At 33.5% G+C, this 24,714-nt stretch overlaps 1 pseudogene; it reads left to right on the top strand.

Moving 5' to 3' along the window:
• Positions 1-410: 410 nt before the first annotated feature.
• LOC134273700 (zinc metalloproteinase dpy-31-like) lies at positions 411-21,027 on the top strand (annotated as a pseudogene).
• Positions 21,028-24,714: the final 3,687 nt, after the last annotated feature.

Here is a 24,714-nt window from a genome sequence, read left to right as displayed (position 1 = left end):
CTCTTTAGTTCATATTATATCGAGGTTTTGTTTATATCTAACGCATCTCCTTTATATATATCGAAGTTTTGTTTACTAGTATATATATCGCATCGCATTTTCTTTATATATATATATCGAGGTTCTGTTGATATATTTCGCATTTCCTTTATATATTGAGGTTTGCTTTCATGTATTGTTTTTCCTTTATATGTACAGATTGGCACTAATGGGCTTCCGTACATAACAAATACAGACGAGTGTGTATATGTTCCTTGAATGAAATTAGGGAACATACTCTTTTTACTCATTTTTTTCTATTTATCTCTCCGAATTTTTTTTAAATTGTAAAAAAAAAAAATATTCGAGAGTTTTTTTTTATAGCTACTCTAAAAATGTTCATATTGGTCTTTATGCGTGCGCAAGCATCAGTGAAATTACTGTTTAAACCCATAAAGCCTAATTTTTTCTTTTTATGAATCTCTTTGAACTAACAAAATGTATTAAAAGTGGAGAACTGATGATATTGTCAAATAACCATGAATTGTTCAAATCATTGTTCCTTGGATCAGATGGGGCCACGATAGAGATTATAAAGGTAGAATATTTAAAGCTCCTCAACAGTAAGTGCATGGTAAATCATTTTAGTTTGGAAGCATTCTCTGGTAGTGTAGATCTATTTTTGATCACATCACGATCCTCTGTATAGGATGGGCACAAAGGTTTTAAAAATACAGAAGAATGCATATATTTTGAGGGGAAATCTGATACAGAACAGCAAGGCCAAAGTTACACAGGTGAGCGGTGTGGCCCTTAGCCCTTTTATTTGAAAATCTACTCAAACTTTACCTTTTTGAACTTTAGTCGTAGAAATTTTATTTTATTAACACATGGGATCGTTTATTAAGATCAAATCAAACTAATATCTATAGAAATTTGGACAGTATTAAGTAGTTTTCTTAAGATTTCGATCACAGAACGATATCGTGACATTTTGCATTATCAAAGGGAAACAGTAATGTAGTTCAAAAGCCCGTGTGAAAATGGTGGGATTTTTGTCCAACCAAAATCTCACGGAAGGAAAGAAACTTTAAGGTATATCTCCTTACATTTTACATCATGGTAGAGATCGATAAAATGAAAAATCCCAACTGTGGCTTCACTTCGGATTTAAAGTCCTATCAAGAATTTTATTTTATTTGATGCCATATAGGAGAAATAAATCAGTTGATACTATGTTACATTGATGCTAGTAGTTTAAGAAAAGCTTTGAGCATAGTTTATATTAAAATTATGAAGAAATGTTGATTGATTGATTGTATGTTGTCTTACGTTCAATTTGAGAAGGCTTCTAGGCATTAATCCTTGCAAAAATCTATATTTAAACAGGAGAAGTGATTTTAAAATTTCATTTAATCAATTTTACGTTCAAAATACAAATTTGAAATCTAAGATAGAATGTACATAATTAACTCTGATACTGTAATGTTAGTTTATCAGAAAATAACTCTGATGATGAAATATCATTGTATAAAAAAAAATAACTACATAACTCTGACATTGAAATGTTATTTTATCCAAAAAATAACTTGATGGCTCTGATATTGAATTGTTATTGTAAAAGAAAATAACTAAATAACTCTGATAGCGAAATGTTATTTTATCAGAAAAAAAACGGTAAATAAGTCTGATATTGATATGTTGATTATTTTATCCATTCTTTCTTTCTTTTTATTATTATTATTATTACTGAAAACTGAAATGTTCCATTCAATTTCTTTTGAAAATTCTTTAAGATTCGTAAATAAAAAATGAAATAAATTCATCATTCTGAAGTAAATTTAGAAGCAAAAATAAGATTCCTTTTCCTCCTAAAGTCAAAGTACCCACTTATCTCAGTTAACCATATTTATGTGATGTTGAACAAGCAATTCTACCATTTTTAACATCTATACATAAAGAAATTTATTGACGTATACTTTAAATATTCTAATTACTTGTAGTCACAGACTTAACAAAATTTCTCCCTTAATTTGCAAAATTAAGAAATCAACCGTTTTTGCTCTACTGTCTTCTGATACTAAAATATTTAGAGGGGATGTATCGATGTCAGATCAAAAATTTGTATATTTCTTTGTAAATGGAATCATTCCAGGCATTTGCCGCTGTTCAGGGTGGTGGAACATTTGTTAAGCCGACACTTATTGCAAGGGACGTCCGCCTTCAACGTGCCCTTGGCCAAAGACAAGAGTTTTCTTTTTATGACGCAAAGCTTGCTAACTTGGCATACTGTCAAGGTAAAAAAGTAGTTTTCTGTATATTTTTCAGCAATGAAATAAAACGATAACTCATATGTAGTTAATATTCTAAATTACTTTATATAAAATATCATAACTTTTTCTCATAGACGTATGTGATCCTTCACTGTTGGCTAAGCCTTGTCTCCACGATGGTTACCAGGATCCCAAAAACTGTTCCAAATGCCGCTGTGCAGACGGGTTAGGTGGGGACTACTGCGAAAATGTTCAAATACATCCTCAGAGTACAGGTGAATTAGACTTTATTTTCAGTGTTAAACCTTGAATTTTATGGCTTCATAAATTTTTGTTCAATGAATTAAGTAGAGAAAAATATTCTTTAAAATGGTTTAAAATTTCTACCGAAACTTAATTTGGTTACAGTGGAAACTGGAGAAATCTTTGTTTCTGATAAACCCATAGTGATTTCTGCATATACAACTAGTGATTACAAGAAAGGGACTAAATTATCCTGGCTCTTTAAGGTACGTGATATAAAACATAAACTGAACGATCATGAATTCTTAAACAAATGGGGACTTTATGGATAATTTTTTTTACTCTGCTTAATAAAGTTTTGGGACTTTTTTTCAGACTGTACCAAACAAAATCAATTTGAGTTTTTCTTCACAGCTAATAATTTTCTATTTTTTTTCAGACTGAGCCAAACAAAAACATCAAACTGACGTTTAAAGGAGATTTCATGATGTATTATAATTGCACAGATGATCCTAATGAGAAGTGCAGGGATTATGTTGAAGTTCGCTATTACCACAATCTAGCAAATCCTGGAGCAAGGTTTATTACAAGGTGCATGTATTAGAAAATGGAAAAGATAAGTTGTTTTCAGATGCGTATCTTCAACTCGCTTATTATATACAAAAATATTCTGATTTTCAGATTTTGTTGTTTCAATAAAAATGATAAAACCCCTCCCCTTTTTATCAGAGGGGAATGAGATGCTGGTATTGATGCGCGCTTTTGGGGATGGTAAAAAAGGCTTCGAGGCGGAGGTGGTTTCAGGTAAAAAAAATCTATGAATGTTTAATACATATAAAATCCAACACAAATTATATATATATATTCAGGAAATCGGTATTGCTATACATGTATTTGTATCACTAGTATCATACAGTGCATGTATCATTGTCAGTTATTACATTTAAAGAAATCAATTCGAAAATAAATGGATGCAAGTTGTGTAAAAAAAATTCAATATGAAATAAAAAATAATTCATTTTTAACTGGTGTCCTATAAGAATATTGCGGCGGATATGGAAAGGATAGTCGAAGAGATCAGTCGTATATGCCTTGTTCCCGCCTTGTTCAAGAGACTTGTCAACAAGTGTGGGAGGGGGGAGGGAGGAAGTATCCTGTAAAACCTGGTACACATGGGCTCCAGACTGCAAAACAGAAGTGTAAGCATCCCCTTTATTTTTTTTCATATAATAAAACCAAAAGAAATCGAAAATTTTGGTTTTGTTTTAAACAAGAATATCAACAGTCTCGTTTAAAGTCATCATTTTGTAAATTCTATGGTCGATATAATGACCTTGTCATCTAATACAATTTATCATAAGGTCAAATGCTGGCTGGTTTTTCATAGTAATTGTTAGGTCATTATTCACACACTACATTGTCGACGGATTTTTCCGTTATTTCCCATATGACAAGGAGCACATGCAAGTGGGACCGGACGGCAGGGGATGCTCGCTCCTACAAGCACCTGATCCCACCTCTTGATGCTTTTGAGGTGCGAGTTTCAGCTCCATTTAGTAATTTTAATGGACTTTTGAGCTTGAATACTATTCGGTATCTCCATATATCACATTCTATATTACTACTAGTATTTTACGAGGGCCGTTCAAAAATTACGCGGACTTGTTGCACAGAAAAAATATTTGACGACATAATTGGGCAAAATGTCACACATAATATAAAAGAATCTTTACTTATATGGTCTTCAAAATTTCATATCAAAATGTTGTAAATTGATACCGATTTTAAGTGATTTTTATGGAACGCCATCACTGCCTTATAGCATACAACTATGCATTTATTACGTCAATTTATCATTACGTGATGTGAACATATCTTTACGTTATGTCCATTTTTTATGGGATGATGAAATATCTGAACATCATGTCAATGCTGCATTACATGAAGTAAATACATCCTTTCATTATGTCAGCACTTCATAACTTGAAGTAAAAAACTCATTATGTGAAGTGATAATGTGTTTACATTGTGTTAAAACTTTATTACGTGAAATGAATGTTTCTTTACATCATTTCATTTCTTTAATATGTGAGGTCAAAATTGCATTACGTCAAGTAAATTGCGTTTTATAATTAAACTTATCATCACATGAAGTCAAAAGCCCATTCCTTTTTGAGAGTGTATATTTCTATTACATCAAAGTATTATTACGTGATATATATTTATCTTTATTTTACGGCGAGGGCTATTGATGTGAGGTGAAACATCTTTTACCTTTATGTCAGTGCTTTATTACGTGGTGTAAAAAGTGTATAACATAATGTGAACATATCTTTATATTATATCAACACTTTATTACATTATGTCGAAACTCCATACCGTGATGTGGATATATTATAACGTTATGCCAACTCTTTCTTATGTGATTTAAAAATATCTTTATATTGTGTTAACTCTTTATCATGTGGATTCCAAGTTCATTACCTGATGTAAAAATACATTTACATTATCTCAAAGCTGTATATCTAGTATATAATAAATGTTGACGACCCTGTTTTAATGACTGGTAAGAAGGGGGGGGTGTGATTGATTAGGACAAATTACAGGCACATAATATCAACCCCCTCTTTTCCCAGACATAACTTTACTATAGAAAATGTCATGTTCATTGAAACTGTACAGCCCCCCCCCCCCCACTTCTTGTTGAAATATAGTCCACTAAGGGTAATATAATAATATAATATATCTGGAAAAAAATAGGATTATTGAATTGGACCACTCTCCCCAAATAGGATTTTCGGGCTTGGACATTTTTTTTCTTGGTTGTCTAGTTTTTTCGGATAAATGATTTTTTTACTGGCTGACCTCCTCTTTCAAAAAAATGATGCTACGTCACTGGAGTTAGTCTTTTTAATATTCCCGGGCCAGAATTCTATTACAAAAATCTACCAGTGCTCATCTAAATCAATTGAATATGCCTTAGTAAGCATGCATGGGCACATATCAGTGGCAGATATGGGAATGTTGAACAAGGAAGGGGGACGGTATATGGGCGGAAAGCGGAGAAGCTCTCAGGCTTTATAGTTTTATAGAAAAAAGTTTTCAACTTAATTCAGCTAAACTTAATGTGAAACTAATGCAATGTCCTACAAAGTTTAAGACTTTTATATAAAAAAAAAAAAAACAATTCAAAATAAAAAGAAAAAAATGGTTGCTGCACGACTCATAATATTTGATTTATTTAATTATCAGATTAAAGTAAACACCATTGAATTTCGACGTGACTTTCATTCACAGTCGCAGTGTTAAGGCTTTGCATGTTTCAAGATTGTCAATCATTTATCGCTTAAAGTTCATTTAAAGATGTCATTCCCAAATCGCTGAGAATCTCTTCTACGACAGTTTTCTCTCCCGCCATTTTAGTGCTTGCGGAACGCGGAAAATACGTTATGCTCATATAAAGGCCAAAATACCCCGTTCGCATAACGTAATAGTGAATCGACATAATGTAGAAGAGTGCGCACAGTATGGCATGAGCTTTTCACATCAGTTAATAAAAACTAAGATTGTCATGAAAAGTAAACATAACGAAATGCAAGTTGACGAAATAAAATTGTAGTATGTGAAAATGTCATAAAGAGTTGATATAATGTAAAGGAAAGTTAACACGATGCAATAGTAGTGTGGGTTAATGTCATAAAGAGTTGACATAATGTAATGGAAGGTTGGCACAATGCAATAGTAGGGTGGGTTAATGTCATAAAGAGTTGACATAATGTAATGGAAGGTTGACACAATGCAATAGTAGTGTGGGTTAATGTCATAAAGAGTTGACATAATGTAATGGAAGGTTGGCACAATGCAATAGTAGGGGGGTTAATGTATAAAGATTGACATAAATGAATGGAAGGTTGACCAATCAATAGTAGTGTTCTGCTATAAGGCAGTGACGCTTCCATAGATTTTAGGACATATCTTTAAGTCACGGAGCAGCAAAATCTTCGACGTCACAGGCATTATAAAAAAAATATGTAATTGAGCTTGCATTTTCTCAACATTTTCCAAAATACCTTTACAGTTTGAGTTACTTTATCTACTCAACATCCAAACACCATTTTTTGTCAAGCTTAACATCTATTAAACAAGTAAAGAATATTTTTTTTTGTTTTAAAACCAAAAACTGCAGGTATTTATGAGATATAGTATCACCGTGTTTATCCCAACATGCGGGGTGTATCGTGTTGTCGCGGGGTCTATGCTTCCGAAACAGAGGAAAGGGGGGGAAGGACTTCTTTGTCCGTTTTCCAACTTCGGATATTTTCAGAAAGCATGTGCCTACGGAAGAAAGCATTTCAAAGAGTTTATGGATACCTATAATCCACTGTACACCTTCTAGTTTTATCAAACACCTCAACACAATTCCGAGGATCGGAGCAAGATTGACGCTACACTGTGTTTATGATCAAATATCGGGAACAAAGCTTTGCTTTATCATCATTTTTATATTATTGTTAAATACATGTTTACAATATAAACGTTTGTACAAATTGCATGTCCGTAAATAAAACAGTCCGTATATCAAGATATTGACGAAAAATCAATGTTGTGTCCGGGGTGTATGCAACATGCTGTACGTGGGATGTATACCCCTTTCTTTTTACTCTATAGTATCATTGTCTGTAATATCATTAAAAATTACTTAACAAATGATTTTTATAAAAGTTCTATTAATTTTTTAAAATTATTCACCAGAATAGCACAACTTCAGGTTCATGAATTCGATTTACTGGAAAAAATTGATACATGTTCATCGCAATTTTGACTTTGCATGCATATGGAATTATAAATGTACAGGATACTTTGTTTAACTGTTAATGTGATGACCAACAATCCGTCCCTTCTTTCGATTTAAAGGCACCTTATTCAGATCCTTCCTTAATAAATACTTCACATATGCATGATTTTGAACATTAGAATTTTTCATAATTTCTGTTAAATTTTTAAAATATTTTTAAATGACATTGAAAAAAGGCTTTTTGTAATGTCATAAACAGCGTTCTCCTTCATGTAGTATCTATATGCTGTGTACTTTGCCCCCAGGAGCCCATATTTGGCAGTAAAATATTTGTTTATATTGAGGCATTGTATTGAATTGAGTACATATTTTCTAGGTATTGGCCCGGGGAGGGTGTGTTTGTGTCTTAGGTCATTTTTTTTTGGGGGGGGGGGGTACTTTATTACGTTTATGTATACGATAATAAATTAGAGGAGCGGTGAACATGAATTGATATTAATTACACGTCAACGTTAAAATTGTAATTGTACCCAAAACAGTTTTTCTTTTCAATTGTGCATGCCCTCAGAAATTGTCGTCCCTTATTACAAATGTGTTTTTTTTATAGTCGGCTTTACATGTTTATATTGTGATTTGTAAAATATGAAATATTTTCAGATAAAGAAAAATGAGTCCACATATTGCGAAAATTGAAAGGAAAATTAATATATCATACAGACACATAGTATTACCCCCTTTTTGTTCCAGACATAACTTTTCACTATAGAAAATGGTCATCGAAAAACAGGTTGCCCCCTCCCCCTTTTGTTACAGCATAGTCAAATAATGGTTATGTAGTATGTTTAAGTAAAAAAAAGGCGAATTGGTACTGAAAAAAAAGATGGGACCTACAATACCATCTGAAATAGGAGTTTTGAGTCTCGATAAGTCCCCCCCCCTTTTTTTTTTTTAAAGCTAGTCAACTTATGTCAAATTTTTTTCAGGTACCCCCACCCCCCTTCAAAACAGATTCTACGTCACTGTCATAAATGCTTAAAAATAAATGTATTAATAACATAAATGTTGCAGAAACAAAAAATAAGATTTTTTCATAATACACCATTCACGTAGTGTTTCTATTATTTTTAAAAGGCTAAATACAATGTTAATAGATTAAAATGAGCTGAGAGGCAAAGTGTCCTTAATGCAGGGTTGGTGGAGGGCGAGAGATTTTATGATTACGTAGATTTAGACCATTGCGTCATCCTACGATGTAGCATTAATTCAGATAACAATCACTCCTTGCACACCTAGCGCCTATTATGTTTAAATATGATCGTTTCTTTTTTTATTTTTTTAAAATTCTTTTGATTTTTTTAAAAATTTAGTTTGTTTTATACTTCAGTACGTTTATGGAAATAACTTTATGGTTCAGTATTAGTATTAAGGTCTTTTTTTAACAATATCTGTCACTTATAAACCTGTGTGAATAATATTTCCATTGATACTTCGTATCAACAATCCTTAGAAAAATATGGGGTATACACCCCGCGTACAACATGTTGCATACACCCCGGACACAACATTGATTTTTCGTTAATATCTTGATATACGAACTGTTTTATTTACGGACAATTTGTACAAACATTTAGATTGTAAACATGCATTTAACAATGATATAAAAATGACGATAAAGCAAAGCCTTGTTCTGATATTTGATCATAAACACAGTGTAGCGTCAATCTTGCTCCGATCCTCGGAATTGTGTTGAGGTGTTTGATAAAACTAGAAGGTGTACAGTGGATTCATAGGTATCCATAAACTCTTTAGATAATGCTTTCTTCCTTTCTTCCGTAGGCACATGCTTTCTGGGAAAAATATCCGTAAGTTGCGAAAACGGACAAAGAACGTACCTCGACCCCCTTTCTCTCGCTTCGGAAGCATAGACCCCGCGCACAACATAGTATACACCCCGCATGTTGGGATATACACGGTGAGTATGATATTGGTGACTCTGACTCAGTCACGTTCTTTACAGTCCGGATAAAGTTTTCGTCGAGAATCGTCTTCCCGTCCTCCCGTATAGCCTTTTTTACAGAGGTCTAACGGTCTAAAATTTGAATTTGCTATTTATGGACGGATGTCACGAATACCCTAGTTTACTACATGTTTTGTTATGCATATTTTGGATCTATGTTGGCGATATCTCGAGCATTACACATAATTTAACAAAAGTGTGGTGAGCTGTCAATTCAGGAAATGTCCATTTTCACAGTTATTTTCACGGGAATCACATCAGAAAAAAAAATCACTATATTTCTGTTAGTATTTCAAATATCACGTCAGAAATCTAAGTACATAATAACAGAACAATTTAAAGATACATTTGAGAAAATTGTCGAAAAATATTGCGAATTATAGAAAATTAATGAGTTAAATTTTCGATTCTGCATGCTTTTGCTGCATTTTTTTTGTCGTGCTCCGTATCCTCCATCAGCGATATCAACATACCGATAATTTAATTAGAATTTTTTTAAAATACAGAAATTTTGCCGAAAATTTATTGGACTCTTTAAGATACATATTTCTGAGAAATTTCATAACTATATGACGTCTTTAAGAGTAAATAATGCTGATCTCTTTTTCTTATGGAAGAGCGTTTTCTGTCTTAAGATGAGCGGCTCAAGTGAGCTATTTCTGAAAATTTGTCCGTTGTCTGTCGTTGTCGTCGTCGTTGTCGTTGTCGTTGTTGTCGTCGTAAATTTCCAAAACCAAACTTGGCAAAGTATTACCGATATTCAAGTTTGTTCAAATGAAGGGCCACGCCCTTTTCTTCATGAATTTGTTAAGAATGGCATTTTTAAAAAATCTTCTTCTACTAGAACCGCTAAACTAATATGGAATCATCCTCAGGTAGTGTAGATTCAAGTTTGTCAAATCATGACCCCTGGGGCAAAGGTAGGGCCAAAATGGCCGACCCAAGTTTTACATAGGAATATATAGGAAAAATCTTTAAAAATCTTTTTCTCCAGAACCACTGGGCCAGGAAAGATGAAACTCATGTGGAATCATCCTCAGGTAGTGTAGATTCAAGTTTGTTCAAATCATGACCCCTGAGGGCCAAAATGGCCGACCCAAGTTTTACATAGGAATATATAGGAAAAATCTTTTAAAAATCTTCTTCTCCAGAACCGCTGGGCCAGGAAAAATGAAACTCATGTGGAATCATCCTCAGGTAGTGTAGATTCAAGTTTGTTCAAATCATGACCCCCGGGGCTAGGGTGGGGCCAAAAATGGCCATCATAGGAATGTATAGGAAAAATCTTTAAAAATCTTCTTCTCCAGAACCACTGGGCCAGGAAAGATGAAACTCATGTGGAATCATCCTCAGGTAGTGTAGATTCAAGTTTGTTCAAATCATGACCCCCGGGGCTCTCCGACCCAAGTTTTACATAGGAATATATAGGAAAAATCTTTATCTTCTTCTCCAGAACCACTGGGCCAGGAAAGATGAAACTCATGTGGAATCATCCTCAGGTAGTGTAGATTCAAGTTTGTTCAAATCATGACCCCTGGGGCAAAGGTAGGGCCAAACTGGCCGACCCAAGTTTTACATAGGAATATATATGAAAAATCTTTTAAAAATCTTCTTCTCCAGAACCACTGGGCCAGGAAAGATGAAACTTTGGAATCATCCTCAGGTAGTGCAGATTCAAGTTTGTTCATCATGACCCCCTGGGGCTAGGGTGGGGCCAAAATGGCCGACCCAAGTTTTACATAGGAATATATAGGAAATATTTTTTAAAAATCTTCTTCTCCAGAACCACTGGGCCAGGACTCATGTGGAATCATCCTCAGGTAGTGTAGATTCAAGTTTGTTCAAATCATGACCCCCGGGGCTAGGGTTTTTACATAGGGATATATAGGGAAACCTTTTAAAATCTTCTTTTCAAGTACTTCAGAGCTATTTAGTGATATTTTAGATCCATGGGCAATTACTTACATACTGTATTTCTTGCCGCTAACCATCGGATCAATATCAAAAGTCTGCATACAACGGTGATTTGTTTCAATCGCCATACGTTCTATCAATAAGAAACACAATGGTTTATTAAATCAAATTTTTAAGAATAGTGGAATTGATCTCAAACTTTGTAATACACTGTATATTTCAAATTTATTTTCTTTTAGATCCATGGTAATTACTTAGATACCAAAGATTTACAAGTCTTTGATAGCGTACTAGAAAGGTTTATTAAATCAAATATGGGAAACGAAAAATAATAATCCAAAAGTTGAAAATACAAACTGGAGCAGAGGAAAGCACATATTTCTAAAAACCTCAGAGGTAGGATCAAACACTAAAGTGAGAGTTGGTGCAAAAGTGATGAAAACCTAACTTTTGTTAGTATACGGCAGTAGTGAATCAAAGACACCATGTATATAAGGTTAATTTTAAGTTAAGACTAATTTACATGACTGTCAAGTGTATTGTAAATTTCTCATTATCTACGGAAAAGTGTTCTCAATAACAGACTATCGGTATGATGGTATTTTTCCCTAAAATTCTATCATTTACGAAATAAAATGATCAAGTAAAATAGAGTGCTTGTTTGGAATCTGTTTGTCCCCACTGTTGATTTGAAATACATATGTGTATTATTCAGCCCTGGCATTCTTTGATGAAGTAAACCTTTGTTTTCAACAGCATAAATAAGACCACAAACGGTGCATTCTACTCCATTAGCATCATAAAAAGATATGTAGTTTAGATTTTCCCAAGTTTTGTTAAATAAGCTCTGTCCAGCACGATTGCTATAATAAAAGTTTGTTATAAAAAAAACATTACGGCATTTACAGTTTTTGACAGAAAATTATGAAATTGAAATTGTGGGATCGGAAAAGGAATCTTCAATGTGTCTCTATTAAGAGAGAAGAAAAGTATTTGTAATACTTCTAAATAATAACGGCACCAATGGTCGATACAATGACCTTGTCAGCAAATATAATTTATCACACTGAATTTTCAATGGATTTTTCCCGTTCATTTCCGATCATGACAAGGAGCACCCGTCGACAGGGGATGCTCACTCCTCCATGACACCTGATCCCGCCTCTGATGTTTTGGAGGCCCATATTTGCTCTGCTCCTTATTTGTATTGTTTAACGGATTTTTGAGCTTGAATACTATTCGTTTTCTTATATTTCATGCAAATGTGACATGGGATTATGTAATGTAGAAAAAAATCTCAGGAAAACCAAAACCAAGTCACTCGGATGACTGTTGTGGCTCATGTACTTATTTATAGTATAATGTATTGTTTAAAGCAATATGAGCTGCAAATTTGAAGTCGGAATTATTTTGTTGCAAGATTGTAATTAAATATTTCTGAAAATAGTATAAATGAATATTTCAGAAAACAGAATAACAACATTAATAAACTTCTAGTGTTCATATTTGTGATGGAAGAACTATTTATAAGTTTGAATTAAAGCAGAATTACATTATTGTCATCCTGTACAATTTTTATCTCTGGTCATAAAAGTTTAAAATACAAACAACTTTATCATAAGAGCACATTTCAACATCAAAATAAAATTATCAAAAAAAAAAAAAACAGCTCATATTGCTTTAAAAAAGTAAAGTTTTACATAATAAAACAAAAAAATGTCTTATTGCTGCAAATGGTATTTTTCTCATATATTATTTACAAATTTTTATGTATTTCACCTACATCTAGAATGGTAAAGAAATCCAGGCCTGCTTTGTGTCCTAGATCCACATATTACTGCGCTGACGGCTTCTTCTTTGATGGCCAATTATGTGTTGGTAAGACTTTTTTTTTTGGGGGGGGGGACTGCAAATGAAGATTTCTAAAGTAGATCTATTGGGCCTGAAAGTCCTGAAAAAAAAATTAGAAAAGCTTCAGTGACTATCAAATAAAAAGCATGATTTTAGAGTTTGTGTAAATGAGGGTGAAAAACTCAAACGCAAGCACATCGAAAGGACGCAAACAATCATCTTGAAAAAAAATGGATACTACGTCATATTACAGGAGGAGAGTCGGTAATTGCCATGATTTTCCAAGAGCTCTTCGTCTGATTCATAAGGACTTAAAATCTTGCCCAGGGCTACAAAACTTATACCAGCTCACTTTTATCTTAGTCTCACTTTTCCATTTTGTATTCCTTTTGTATAAGAGAGACTTAGATCAAAGTAAGTTTTTCTAAGTTTTATGGCCCCGGGACCTTGTCGCGTGATTCTTTCTTGAAATATGAGAGATTCAAAATTCAGATATCAAAAACGTTCATTAAGTTGCAGCTTAATTATAAGGTCACCTGCGTCGCTGGTTAACTTTGCAATTTTCGGTTTCTTGAACCACTAAACCAATTTCAACCAATTTTGGCATATGGCGTCAATAAGTACAAAAATTGTGACTTCATGACCCAATGTGACCTTATGGATGGGATTAAAACAGTAAATATAAGTACTACTGTCTCTGCTCTTGTGTATTTACATGCAGCAGATGAGTACATTTACCCTTGTTTAGTTTTAAAATTATCTCATAAGACAAAATTTCCCTATATTGCTTTGCAATGAAAACCTTTAAATGAAATCTTAAGAGAAATTTATACATGTATGGAATGTCTAACAGGAAATTATTTAAGGAATCACTGTCTAGTTCGTATAGTATGCCAGGGCATCAACGATAGTGTGAAACATAGGATAATTTGCATAACGGGCGAAGCCCATCGTTGATGTCCCTGGCATACTATACGAACTAGACAGTGATTCCTTACATTTCCGTTTCACTGTGAAATAAAATTGTAGATTTATATTTTAAAAACGTAGACATAGATTTAAATTACATGAAGACTCCCTTGCCAATTTGCATAGCCCTCTCCCACTGACGCCAAACACAAAGGCAGCTGCACGAGATTTTCATGCATATTTGGCATCCTTAGCGTCAGACACAGAGACAGATGCGCACGAGATTTGCATGCATATTAGGCTTCTCTAACTCCTGCCCTTTCGACTTGTCTAGTTTACATTCCGGCAGGTTTATCAAGAAATTAAATCCGCTAAGTTTCAAAGAGTTATCACAGAGACAAGAATAAGAAATGGAAATATTATGATGTACATGTTGAATGTGTTTACACATGTTTCACTACTGCAGGCAAATGCGAGCTAGATAAAACATATAGGATTATTTTTTAGATTTGGCCATTTATTTAGAAATACAAGATCGAAACTAATCGGAAAATCAAAAATGTTGAATTTACATTTTAACCAAAACATTCTCATATCAAAACAGAACACAGTTAATCACAAATAAAAACTTAAAGCGAAACACGATTCGTAAAAGGAATGTGTCCACCATTTTTGATCGGATTCTCGCTATAATAATAATAATTTATTTATTATAGTGACTTGTGTAATACATTACAATGTATATAAATATTGCATGTAGTGGAGTGTAACATTGAAAATTTTCACCCAAAGAAAACCATTGTCAACCGAGGCGCAGCCGAGGTTGACAATGGTTTTCGAGGGGTGAAAATATTCAATGTTACACTCAACGACATGCAATATTCATTATATTATACTGAATGTTTTATACAAATACATATAACAGTGAACCGTGCGCACATAAATTCTGCGCAGTCGCTATTTTTTGTAATACCACCCGTCGTCAAGCAATGTTGACTGTTGCTACGCTGGAGGGCGTGGCTTCATTATTCAGCGGGTAATAGTGTTTTTTAGCAAATGTTTCTCGACCAATCAGATTCAACTAATTTACATGAAAGTATGATATCATGAGATAGTTCATCTTAAATATAAAAATACAAATACTTTACACCCGGCCCTTTGGACCTATAAGTCACCTGGATTTAAATCTTATACATCATCTTCACGGACTTATATGTATGGACATTGTATGTACATGTAAATCGTTTATATTAATTTAATTGCGCTCCTGAGAATGACAAATTATGTTTATCAAGATAACATTTTACTGTCACAGACAGATGTCTATATCTATGATAATGACTAGAAATGCTCTTGTTGGTCATGTTGGTCAATTTGCACTGCTTGTCGCGGTATGATTCGTCCACTTGCATTGACCCTTAGTAATCTCCCCTGTTCCCGCGGTAAATTTCTCAAGATAGTGCGTGCATTTATTTCCATTAACCGTTCAATGCGAAATTTACTGCTTCTGATAAAAGTTTCTTTGTATAAATCGGTTCTTTTAACTTCATCTTGTTTCTAAGCACACAGATTTTTTCTTCTTTGTTTTGGAAACTGATTTTGATGAGGCCGGGTTTATTCGGAGACCTTGTTGGCAGCCGGACTGCGCCTGTTATCTGAACGTATTGTGATACAGTTTCTCCAAGTGCTTTAATCAAATTTTCAGCTTTTTGCATGACGTTTTCATCTTCAGTGACAGGGATACCACTAGCTGTGATAGTAATCTCATTGTTATCTAGCGGATCTAACGAGTGTCCGGTGGTTCCAAGGTGATTACTGTTATCTTTAGTGACATGTTTCTCTAACTTGTCCAGACGTGTTTGTATGGATTGTATGGAAGTGAGGATTTGATCAGTGCGATTTGTCTCTTGAGCAATATCTAAAGCTATCTCATCCTTCAATGATCGTATCTTTTTTTTTCAACATTTTCCATCAAATCAAATTTTAACTTTTCTAACTTGGACTCAAACATGCGCTTCATACTTTCCTGATTATTCTTCAAATCAAGAACTACAGATAATAGTGTTTCTAATTTTTTTGACACAGAGTCACAGCTTGTTTGGTTTGACGCCATGTTTAAATATTGTCCACTGACCTTTCATGGAAAGTGAATGAATCAAATACGCTACTAGGTAGTTCACTGTCAATTTCACTTCTTATACAGTAAATCACTCACCGTTGTATCTCGCTCGACCCGCTCGTGAATACTGTTCAAAGTGGTGTCCTCGGCTTTAAAATATTTACAATCGGGACTGACTTCACTACCGCTATTACTGCTGCTACTTTTGACCTTTTCCCTCTTCTTCTGCTTGTTTTGTCTATTTCCAGTCATTATATTTAGTTATGTCAAGATATGATACTAGTTCATACGGTTTTAGACGCATTTTATACCCAAAACTCGGAGCACCGAAAATTAACGTCCATACACCAAGTCACGTGACACCATGAGGATCCCTGAATAAAGCGACTGACTTGGTCACTGTTCAGTGTAATCATTCGTCACTTGTGTAGACGGACGTATGCTGTGCAACACTCGGTAGCGACAAAAAAATAACTATACTTCTTCTTATCTTTTAAAGGAAGATGTTCAGCTTTAACAAAGGAGTAAAATTGCCATACGCATTGGTACACAGTCGCTTTGAAAATTATAAGAAAATATGTTTAAATGTGTTAGGTTACATGGTAGGAAAAAATTAAAAGAATCACAATTTAGTAGTACTGTAGGACTGGAATGGTTTCCAGTAATTTATAAGACTTGATTTATTTTTTTTTTGGGGGGGGGCGTTGTTTAACATCCCTTTTAGAATTTTCCACTCATATGGAGACGCCACCATTTGCCATTGGAAAGCTGCAAATTTTATCCTCTACTCGGCACTTGAGTGAGGTATTTTTTCGTGCCAGCACCTACTGCGACACGGGAACTCGGATTTTACGGTCTCATCCGAAGGACCTGTCTCTGCGTCCCACAGTGGGATTCAAACCCGCGACGGAAGGATCAACTTACTTTGCGACTCAAGAGCAGAGGCTCTGACCACTTCACCACGTGGGCGGCACAATTTTGTATGTAATTATTTTTTGCATAAAACAATTTATTAACTTCTTTAAAATATGCAAGCAATGAATAATAAGTTGAAAATAAAGTTGCATTAATTAATACATGTATATCTACAATGAATTCTCTAACAAAACATGGACACTTTTAAAAAAAACAAGAAAAACGTGATAATTGCTGCGGATGACTTTTTGAAGACGAACGACATGAATATTTCGGCAGCAAATCTATGTAACAGAAACAAACCTACTTGGTGGTAAAACAATCACACTTGCATTTATACGTAAAACTGTTGGTGCTACAACAAAGACATTTCATTTCTTTCAAATCAAATCTTGGCTACTAACTAAGAGACCAGAATTATTCAAAATTGCTATAACTACAGTATGTAAAAAATAAATTATTTAAACAATACAGTAACTTTATTTTCCAAGACAAAACTAAATAAAGCATTAGTTTTAAGTCACGGGATATCAAGGAAAACAATTTAATCTTGCATTTCTAATATACAGTTATTAGTCATTTAACTTCTTGACATTTTCTCTCTCTCCCCTCTCTTTCTTTCAAAATATATATAATTTCATTGCACTACCATTACATATGAAAAAAAAAAATAAGAAAAAAAATGCAAAAATGATTCATTCCAGGATTCGAACCCATTCTCTGGTAAAAAAAAAAAAAGTACTGGTTGGAAGCCCACAAGCATATCCACTAGACTATTTCGGACACGATGGTTTTCCAGTGTTATTTAATGTACACATTTTGCATTTCGTTTGGATAATAATTTTCATTCAATTTTTTGCGTTATTCAAAAAAGTGCCTCTTTGAAACAAAAATCGGAAATGGCAGTTTTGAAGAAAGTTCCTCCTTCTTTGTGTATATGTAAAAAAAAAATTTTTTTCAAGGAGGCACTTTTTCAGAACAATGGGGATTCCCTATTTAAAATGGAAAATCTGATATCTAATCTGAGACTAATTTTCACATCATTTAATGGCAAATTGGAAGTCAATACGCAGCTTCCAAATATTGTTTCTCGTTGTGTTTTATATATTGTTGCATTTGAAAAAAATAATATGGGTTTCTTCAACATAAAAATTCTTCTTTTAATCTGCTACAAATTTAGGGAAAATAACAAAAGAACTGCAACACCCTCTTTGAGATTGAACTTTTCCGTTTTTGGTAATAGTGTTGTTGTTACAGGATTAACCAGTACCTTTACATTACCACCTTCTCAGACGACTCACACGGTAACTCTCCAGGAAAACAAACTATCTTCAACCAGCAACGTTCTGTACGACGCTGTCGGTTGGACGACATGGTCATCCTGGAGTTCCTGCAGCGCTACCTGTGGTGGATGTGGAATTCAAACAAGGGATAGAACTTGTGAAGATTCCCAATTATGTGGGTTAGTACGTCCAACTTCAATTACATATAACTGAACCGATCTTAAAATTCTTGTCATTTATGAAGTGAATGATAATTTTTTTTTTCAATTTTCAAATCATTTAAAGTGTATTTAAATGCAATACAAAACAGTCACCATTTTTACCTGAAGTAAACCTAGCCCTTTGATATTGGAATATATTAAAAAAAATGTTAATCTTCTTCTTAAGAGAGACAAAGCCAGTAAAGGTGAAATATGCTGAATATTCTGTGGAACTCTAGATTACGAATTGTTCAAATTGTGACTCTTTGGACTAGAGTAGGCCCAATAGCGGATCATTGTTTAACAATGAAATATATACATGTATGAAAAAATGATCTAATTTTAACCTAATCTTTTTCTCAAGGACCACTAGGCCAGAAGAAATGATAAATTTTTGGAAGCTTTGCGATCAAGTGCAGATTCTAAATTGTTCAATCCATAACCTTCATGGTAGCCCTCTTCGACTTTTTATTCTGATGTTTTCTGGAGAGGGCTACAATTTCAAAACATGCCGTAATGGTGCAAATAGATTTTAAATACGGGTGATTGCAGGCAAAATAAATTGTTTTCACATTCAACTTACTTCTCTTAAGACGAATTTTTTATTCACTGTCAACAACATAGCCCGTTAAACGCGAAAAACATGTAAAATGAATTTGCGTGTTTACCGAGTGGCTCTACTCAGCAGCCATGACAGTTCACGCGTGATGCACAGAGACTTTGAATTGAAATTTAGAACACCTTAAGAAAGGAAATGACGGTGTTTATAAAGATTGTCCTGAATGGTATCACAGAAACATTGATAAATAAAACAATTTCAAGTGTTATTTTTACGCAAACCTCGATATTTATGCTTAAAATAAGGGGATTCCTGAAAGATCCACTCCTATAGATCCTAAATTATCATTGGCTGTCTCAAAATAAAATCTATCAAGGTTAGTAAACATGGCGGATAAATTCAAGTTGTGATGTTGATATACACGAAAAATGATTGAATAAACATGTATAGATAGTTATGAATATTTTTGGATCGATTTATGTCTTGCATAACTACATTTTGGAGTCCCAGGTAAGAAATGTTAACAAAATAGCCATTTATTTGATAAGAGAGAATTTTAGAGCCGAAATCTGTGCGGGTGATTCACTCCCGCACTTGTACCATTACGGAAATCCTCCAGAGTTGTAACCCCCACCCTCAAAAAAGGGGGAGAGGTCTACATTGTTGCAGCTACCTCCATGGGTAATGTGGGGCCACAGTAAGGGATCAAAATTTTACATAGGAGTACACAGAACAAAAAATCTTTAAATATTTTTCCTCTCAAGATCTTCTGAGCCAGAAAAATAAAACTTATTTGAAGGCATTGTGAACAAGTGCAGATTCTCAATTGCTAAAACCATGACCCCCGGGATAAGGTGGGGCCACAGAAAGGGATCGAACTTTTGTATAGGATGCAGAGGAGAAATCTTTTAAAAAATTTTACTTAAGAGCTTCTGGGCCAGAAAAAAAATGAAACTTTGTAGCTTTGTGAACGATTCTAAATTGTTCAAACCAAAACTCTCCAGGGAAAGGTTGGGGATTAAATTTAACAAATTGAAAAAATCTTGAAACATTTTATTCTAAAGAATAGTTTATATGAATATTACAAGGTATGTTTTATTATAGCAGAACAGACTTTGAATGTGTCGAGGACCTAAGCTTAATCTAGGTGTTTGATATCATTTGTTTTTATATAAATATAGGGTTAAAGTGAATACGATCGTTGTAAATGATAATAATAATAAAAGTAAGACTTTTATACATCTGTAGAATGATAATTATGGTTAGTATTCCACATCTGAGAGCTCTCTATTCTTGATCATGTTTTGTATATACCCAAAGGAAACCATCTTGCTGAATTGATAAATAAAAGGTTTGTCTGAATAGTCAATCGGTGTGTTCTATATTTAGGGGTAAAACTTACGAAAGAGAGGCTAAACAGTGCGGATTACAACCTTGCGATAAAGATAAAGTGTCGAACAAATGCACTCGGGAAATTGAAAAGCAGCAACTTTGTAGTCCTTTATCCATGGATATATGTGTCACGTAAGTTATCGAGCTCCTCATGGATTTTTTTTTAATAAAAATCTTTCAGAAAATTTTGATCCTAACTTATGTCTACATATTCGTTGTAGGACGTATACAGAAACTTACGACTGTTTCGGTACATGTTGTGCAGATTATAAAATTGATGGAGACAGCTGTGTTCCAATAAACAAGAGATAGGATTTAGTGAAACTGGAAAAGGGGTGCTAAACGCATAGCGGATTGTTTCCTTGCCAAGCGACCGAAGAGGGTTTATATCTGTGATATTGCTTGTATCCTCCTAGATTGTCAAGTAAATGCAGAATCTTTCCGTCATCGCCTGGGTTAGAACGTCACGGCTACTTCAAAACAGCCACATCTACACCTGTCATTGAGCATACCCCCCAGAGTACTTTCAGTTGTACTTCATCTAAGCTAAGAATTAATGGGGCATGCTAAAATTCTTTTTAACCATTCCATAATCATCAATTCCATCACAATTTGTGAATGTAAATAGTCAGTTCATTTTCAGTGTACATACACATAATTATTAACATCAGACCTGCTTTTGAAAAATGTTTGGAAATTTATTTCGAACTCTATAATAATATCTTAATGGTTCACTGTCCCTTTTGCTTAATGTTTGCTAATGATTGTCATAAGTACATTTAATTCATAATTTAAAGGCATTCACTTTCAGCTTACATACAAGGAAAAACAATAATGGAAAATACCTTATATATACCGAAAGGAAAAAGAAAGGGTAACAATATATGCGAATTTTTTGATCGCAAGACCGAAAATTTCGAAAACTAGTCAGATGAGAATTGTGGTTTTTAAAACACTTAATTTATGAATTATTCAACCGTGAAATTATGACGTCACATAGAGGAAGTGTTTTAAAAGGCCAAAATTGTAATTTAATGACGACTAGCTTGTGAACAGTATTCTTGTATCATTTGATGCATTTTGGATATACCCAATTTTTTTTTCAATATTTTCAGACGGTATGAATTTCTTGAAGTCTTGTTACAGTTGACGGAAGTTCCATTGGGTCTGACATTTATATTGCCTAATTCAGAACAAAGACAACAACGGGTTGCTGTGCAGTTTCTTGAAAAATTTTACCCCATAGAACCACAGGTGACAGTAACATTATAGTCATTACGTAAATTCAAATTTAGTATGTTACTGGCCCCTGTGCATAGAACGTCTTACCCGTCGTCAGAGAGGGCTTCGAATGGTTTCCAACCAACCGTGACGATGACGTTAACATGTTACAGAGCCACGTCAAGATCGAGTTATTCATCCTTCCACCTGTTTAATCGTCACTTTGCTACCACAAAAACTGCTATGCATAAGCTAAGCTATGATAATCATTAAGTTCACCTTAAAACTGGGGGAAAAACAATTGCGCGATTTGGGTTTTTGAGCTAGTCAACTTTACTTTGTTGGTCCTGTCTTTTCCCACAGCTGAATTTTTATTAAAATAGAAAATTTGGCGTTATGGCTATTTAATAGTCATAACACAAAATTTTCTATTTTAATAAAAATTTGTGGGAAGACAGTCTTCTCACTGGCACATGCGTGTTGTTTACCCCCGGCCTAATGTAGCAAGGGTTTATCAAGATCACGCAAACAATCACATTTACCCACTCGATTGAACATTTGTGGGACTGATTGGATGGTAAGGTTCGATATGCCAAAGCTGGTCTCCTTCAACTGCCTCGTTGAAAAGATTGAATAATATCCATTTTTGATGGGCATTGAAGATAATGAGAATTTTGATGTTTATTTTTGGGGGAGGGGATGGGTATCGTCATATGATTATCAATGATTCATGAATTATAAGGCAAAAGCAAATGGGATTTTGGTTTCATTTATATTTAAGATTATTTTAAACGTTAGGTAGAAATACAAGAAAATGCGTAAGGAAAAATTAAATTATTTCTCCTCAGAAGTTTACCCTGTGTTTCTTTTTCCTTTCGGTATATATACTCTTATATCAAATATTACACAAGTAAGAATCTTAAAAAAATGAAATAAAAACTCAGATAAACTCCGGAGCGCTTTCAAATCTTCAGAAGCCATGATACTGTATACATGTACATTAATATTTATATGCAGAAAACTTGTGTAAATATTTACCACATTTAATTGAATGTAGAAAGTCGCTCTTTCAGAACTTTACGGTAATCCTTTTTTACTGCAAACTCAAAGTACCCTTGGTAGCTAATTTATATATTTGGCATTTGTAAAAAAGAAAATGTCTTCTAGGCGTAAAAATTACTTTAAAAGATATTTAAACTTTAAAAAGTCGAAACTTGACTAAAATTCATTTCCGCTTCGAACAGGAAGAATTACGCTGTTCTTCGTCAAATACTGTATCAGGATTTATCATTCCTGAAACTTTCACTTCGTGATCACAAAACGTATCAAAGTAAAACATCGGCAATAAGGCCTGTCTAAAATTTAAATTTGGTCATTACTTCGGATCGGAAGTTATTTAACAACAACGGATTTTTTAAAGCCTTTTATACATGTATCAGTCTCTTATCCTGTCAAAAAAAAATGTGAAAATCTATCCAAACAACTTTTAAGCATTTGAGTTCACAAAAATTTGGATTCAAAATTATAATAGATTAATAATATTAAGAAGCAATATAATTACTTCAGAACGCAAGATCTAATAATAAAGATGATGCCGATGATTTGTCAAAGATAGAACCACGCTGCTCTGTATGATTAAAGTCGCATCTCACATTTGTGTAAACTCCAGTAGTCTGTTTGTCTCACTGGACGTGTAACGAACTGGGTGACATTCGTGTTTAGAGGAGTCTTTGATAAACGTTGGTCATCATTTCAGTTACTTTTAAAAAAAAAAAATTAGTTTCAGGGGGTATTCTCAAACTTCGCTCAAGCAAAAATATCTAAAAATTTTATTGAGATTTTTAGCTCTTTGTTACGGTAGTATAAAGTATTAGTCCTGCACACCTAGCCCAAATTAGGAAATTCAAAATATGAACCTGATACTTGTCAAGCGATTGTATGAATTTTATACGTTGTAATCTTCTGGGGTAAAAATCACCAAATTAAAATAAGTCTCTTTTCAGAGAATATTGTCCAAATCTCTAGGATATTTCCGATAAAATGTGGAAAATACAATTAATAAAAACTCATTAAAAGTTCTTAATGGGATGCCTGTAAACACAAGCTTACATGTTAATTAATTTAAAATAAATGATTATTTTTCAGTATTTGTTTCTTAGATCCCGAAAAAAATAACTGCAGTTCTAAATTATTGTAATTGATCAAATTATACCCTAACAGACCGAGTTGAATTAATAATTATACCTAATAATTATATCTAAAATTTCTTTTATGCTTATAAATGCATATGTTTTTGATACGCCCAAAACCAGAATCAAGCATGAATGGGAAATAGTATTATGGAGTACAGAATATAGTATGCTTTTTTTATGAATACAAGAAAAAAACTGTTTTATGGATCGGTAATTATAACCGACACCTCAGGAGAATACTTCTGTTATTGATAAACACTTCCACTCAATGTTGAAACCAAACAACATTATATTTTATTTTGTTGCATCGTTTATGTAAGTACATGTACTATCATCTCATTCTTTCTTATTTATTTTTGCACAAACTCAAATTGTGCATAATACAGAATTGTTTATGATGATAAGGGGGACCACTCTGCTACCTACCAACAGCAGCTGTCAACCGCTATTTTTTTTTTGTATGTGAATTTTCTTAATTTTTTCCACGGACAATAACTTTTTTCACTCTCGTGAATAAAAAATCTATATTTACAGTTTTCAACTCAGGAAGTTGCTTGAAATTTTATATAACTAATCAACTTTGTATTCCTGTTGTTAAGAGTTTAATTCTTTATTGATTTAGTGAGCAATCAGTATTCCTATGTAATTGCATCATGCTTACTTTGATTTTATGTGCAATTTAGCCTGTAATAAATATTTAATATTTATTTTGTTATTTGTATTTTACTAATAAATCCGTTTCAGCTTTTAAAGAGAGTTGGTTTTTTTCGGGGTTTAAAGTGTGTTTCAACTTAGATGAATACCCAATCTAATTAAAATTAGATGTCAAATTCGGAACAGCTCTAGGCTTAT

This window comes from Saccostrea cucullata, unplaced genomic scaffold, assembly GCF_032062105.1.
Source record: "Saccostrea cucullata isolate Sc308-1 unplaced genomic scaffold, CSIRO_AGI_Scuc_v1 ctg7807, whole genome shotgun sequence".
Classification (NCBI taxonomy): domain Eukaryota; kingdom Metazoa; phylum Mollusca; class Bivalvia; order Ostreida; family Ostreidae; genus Saccostrea; species Saccostrea cuccullata.
Note: the sequence above shows the minus strand (reverse complement) of the source record. Positions and strands in the feature narration are given on the sequence as shown.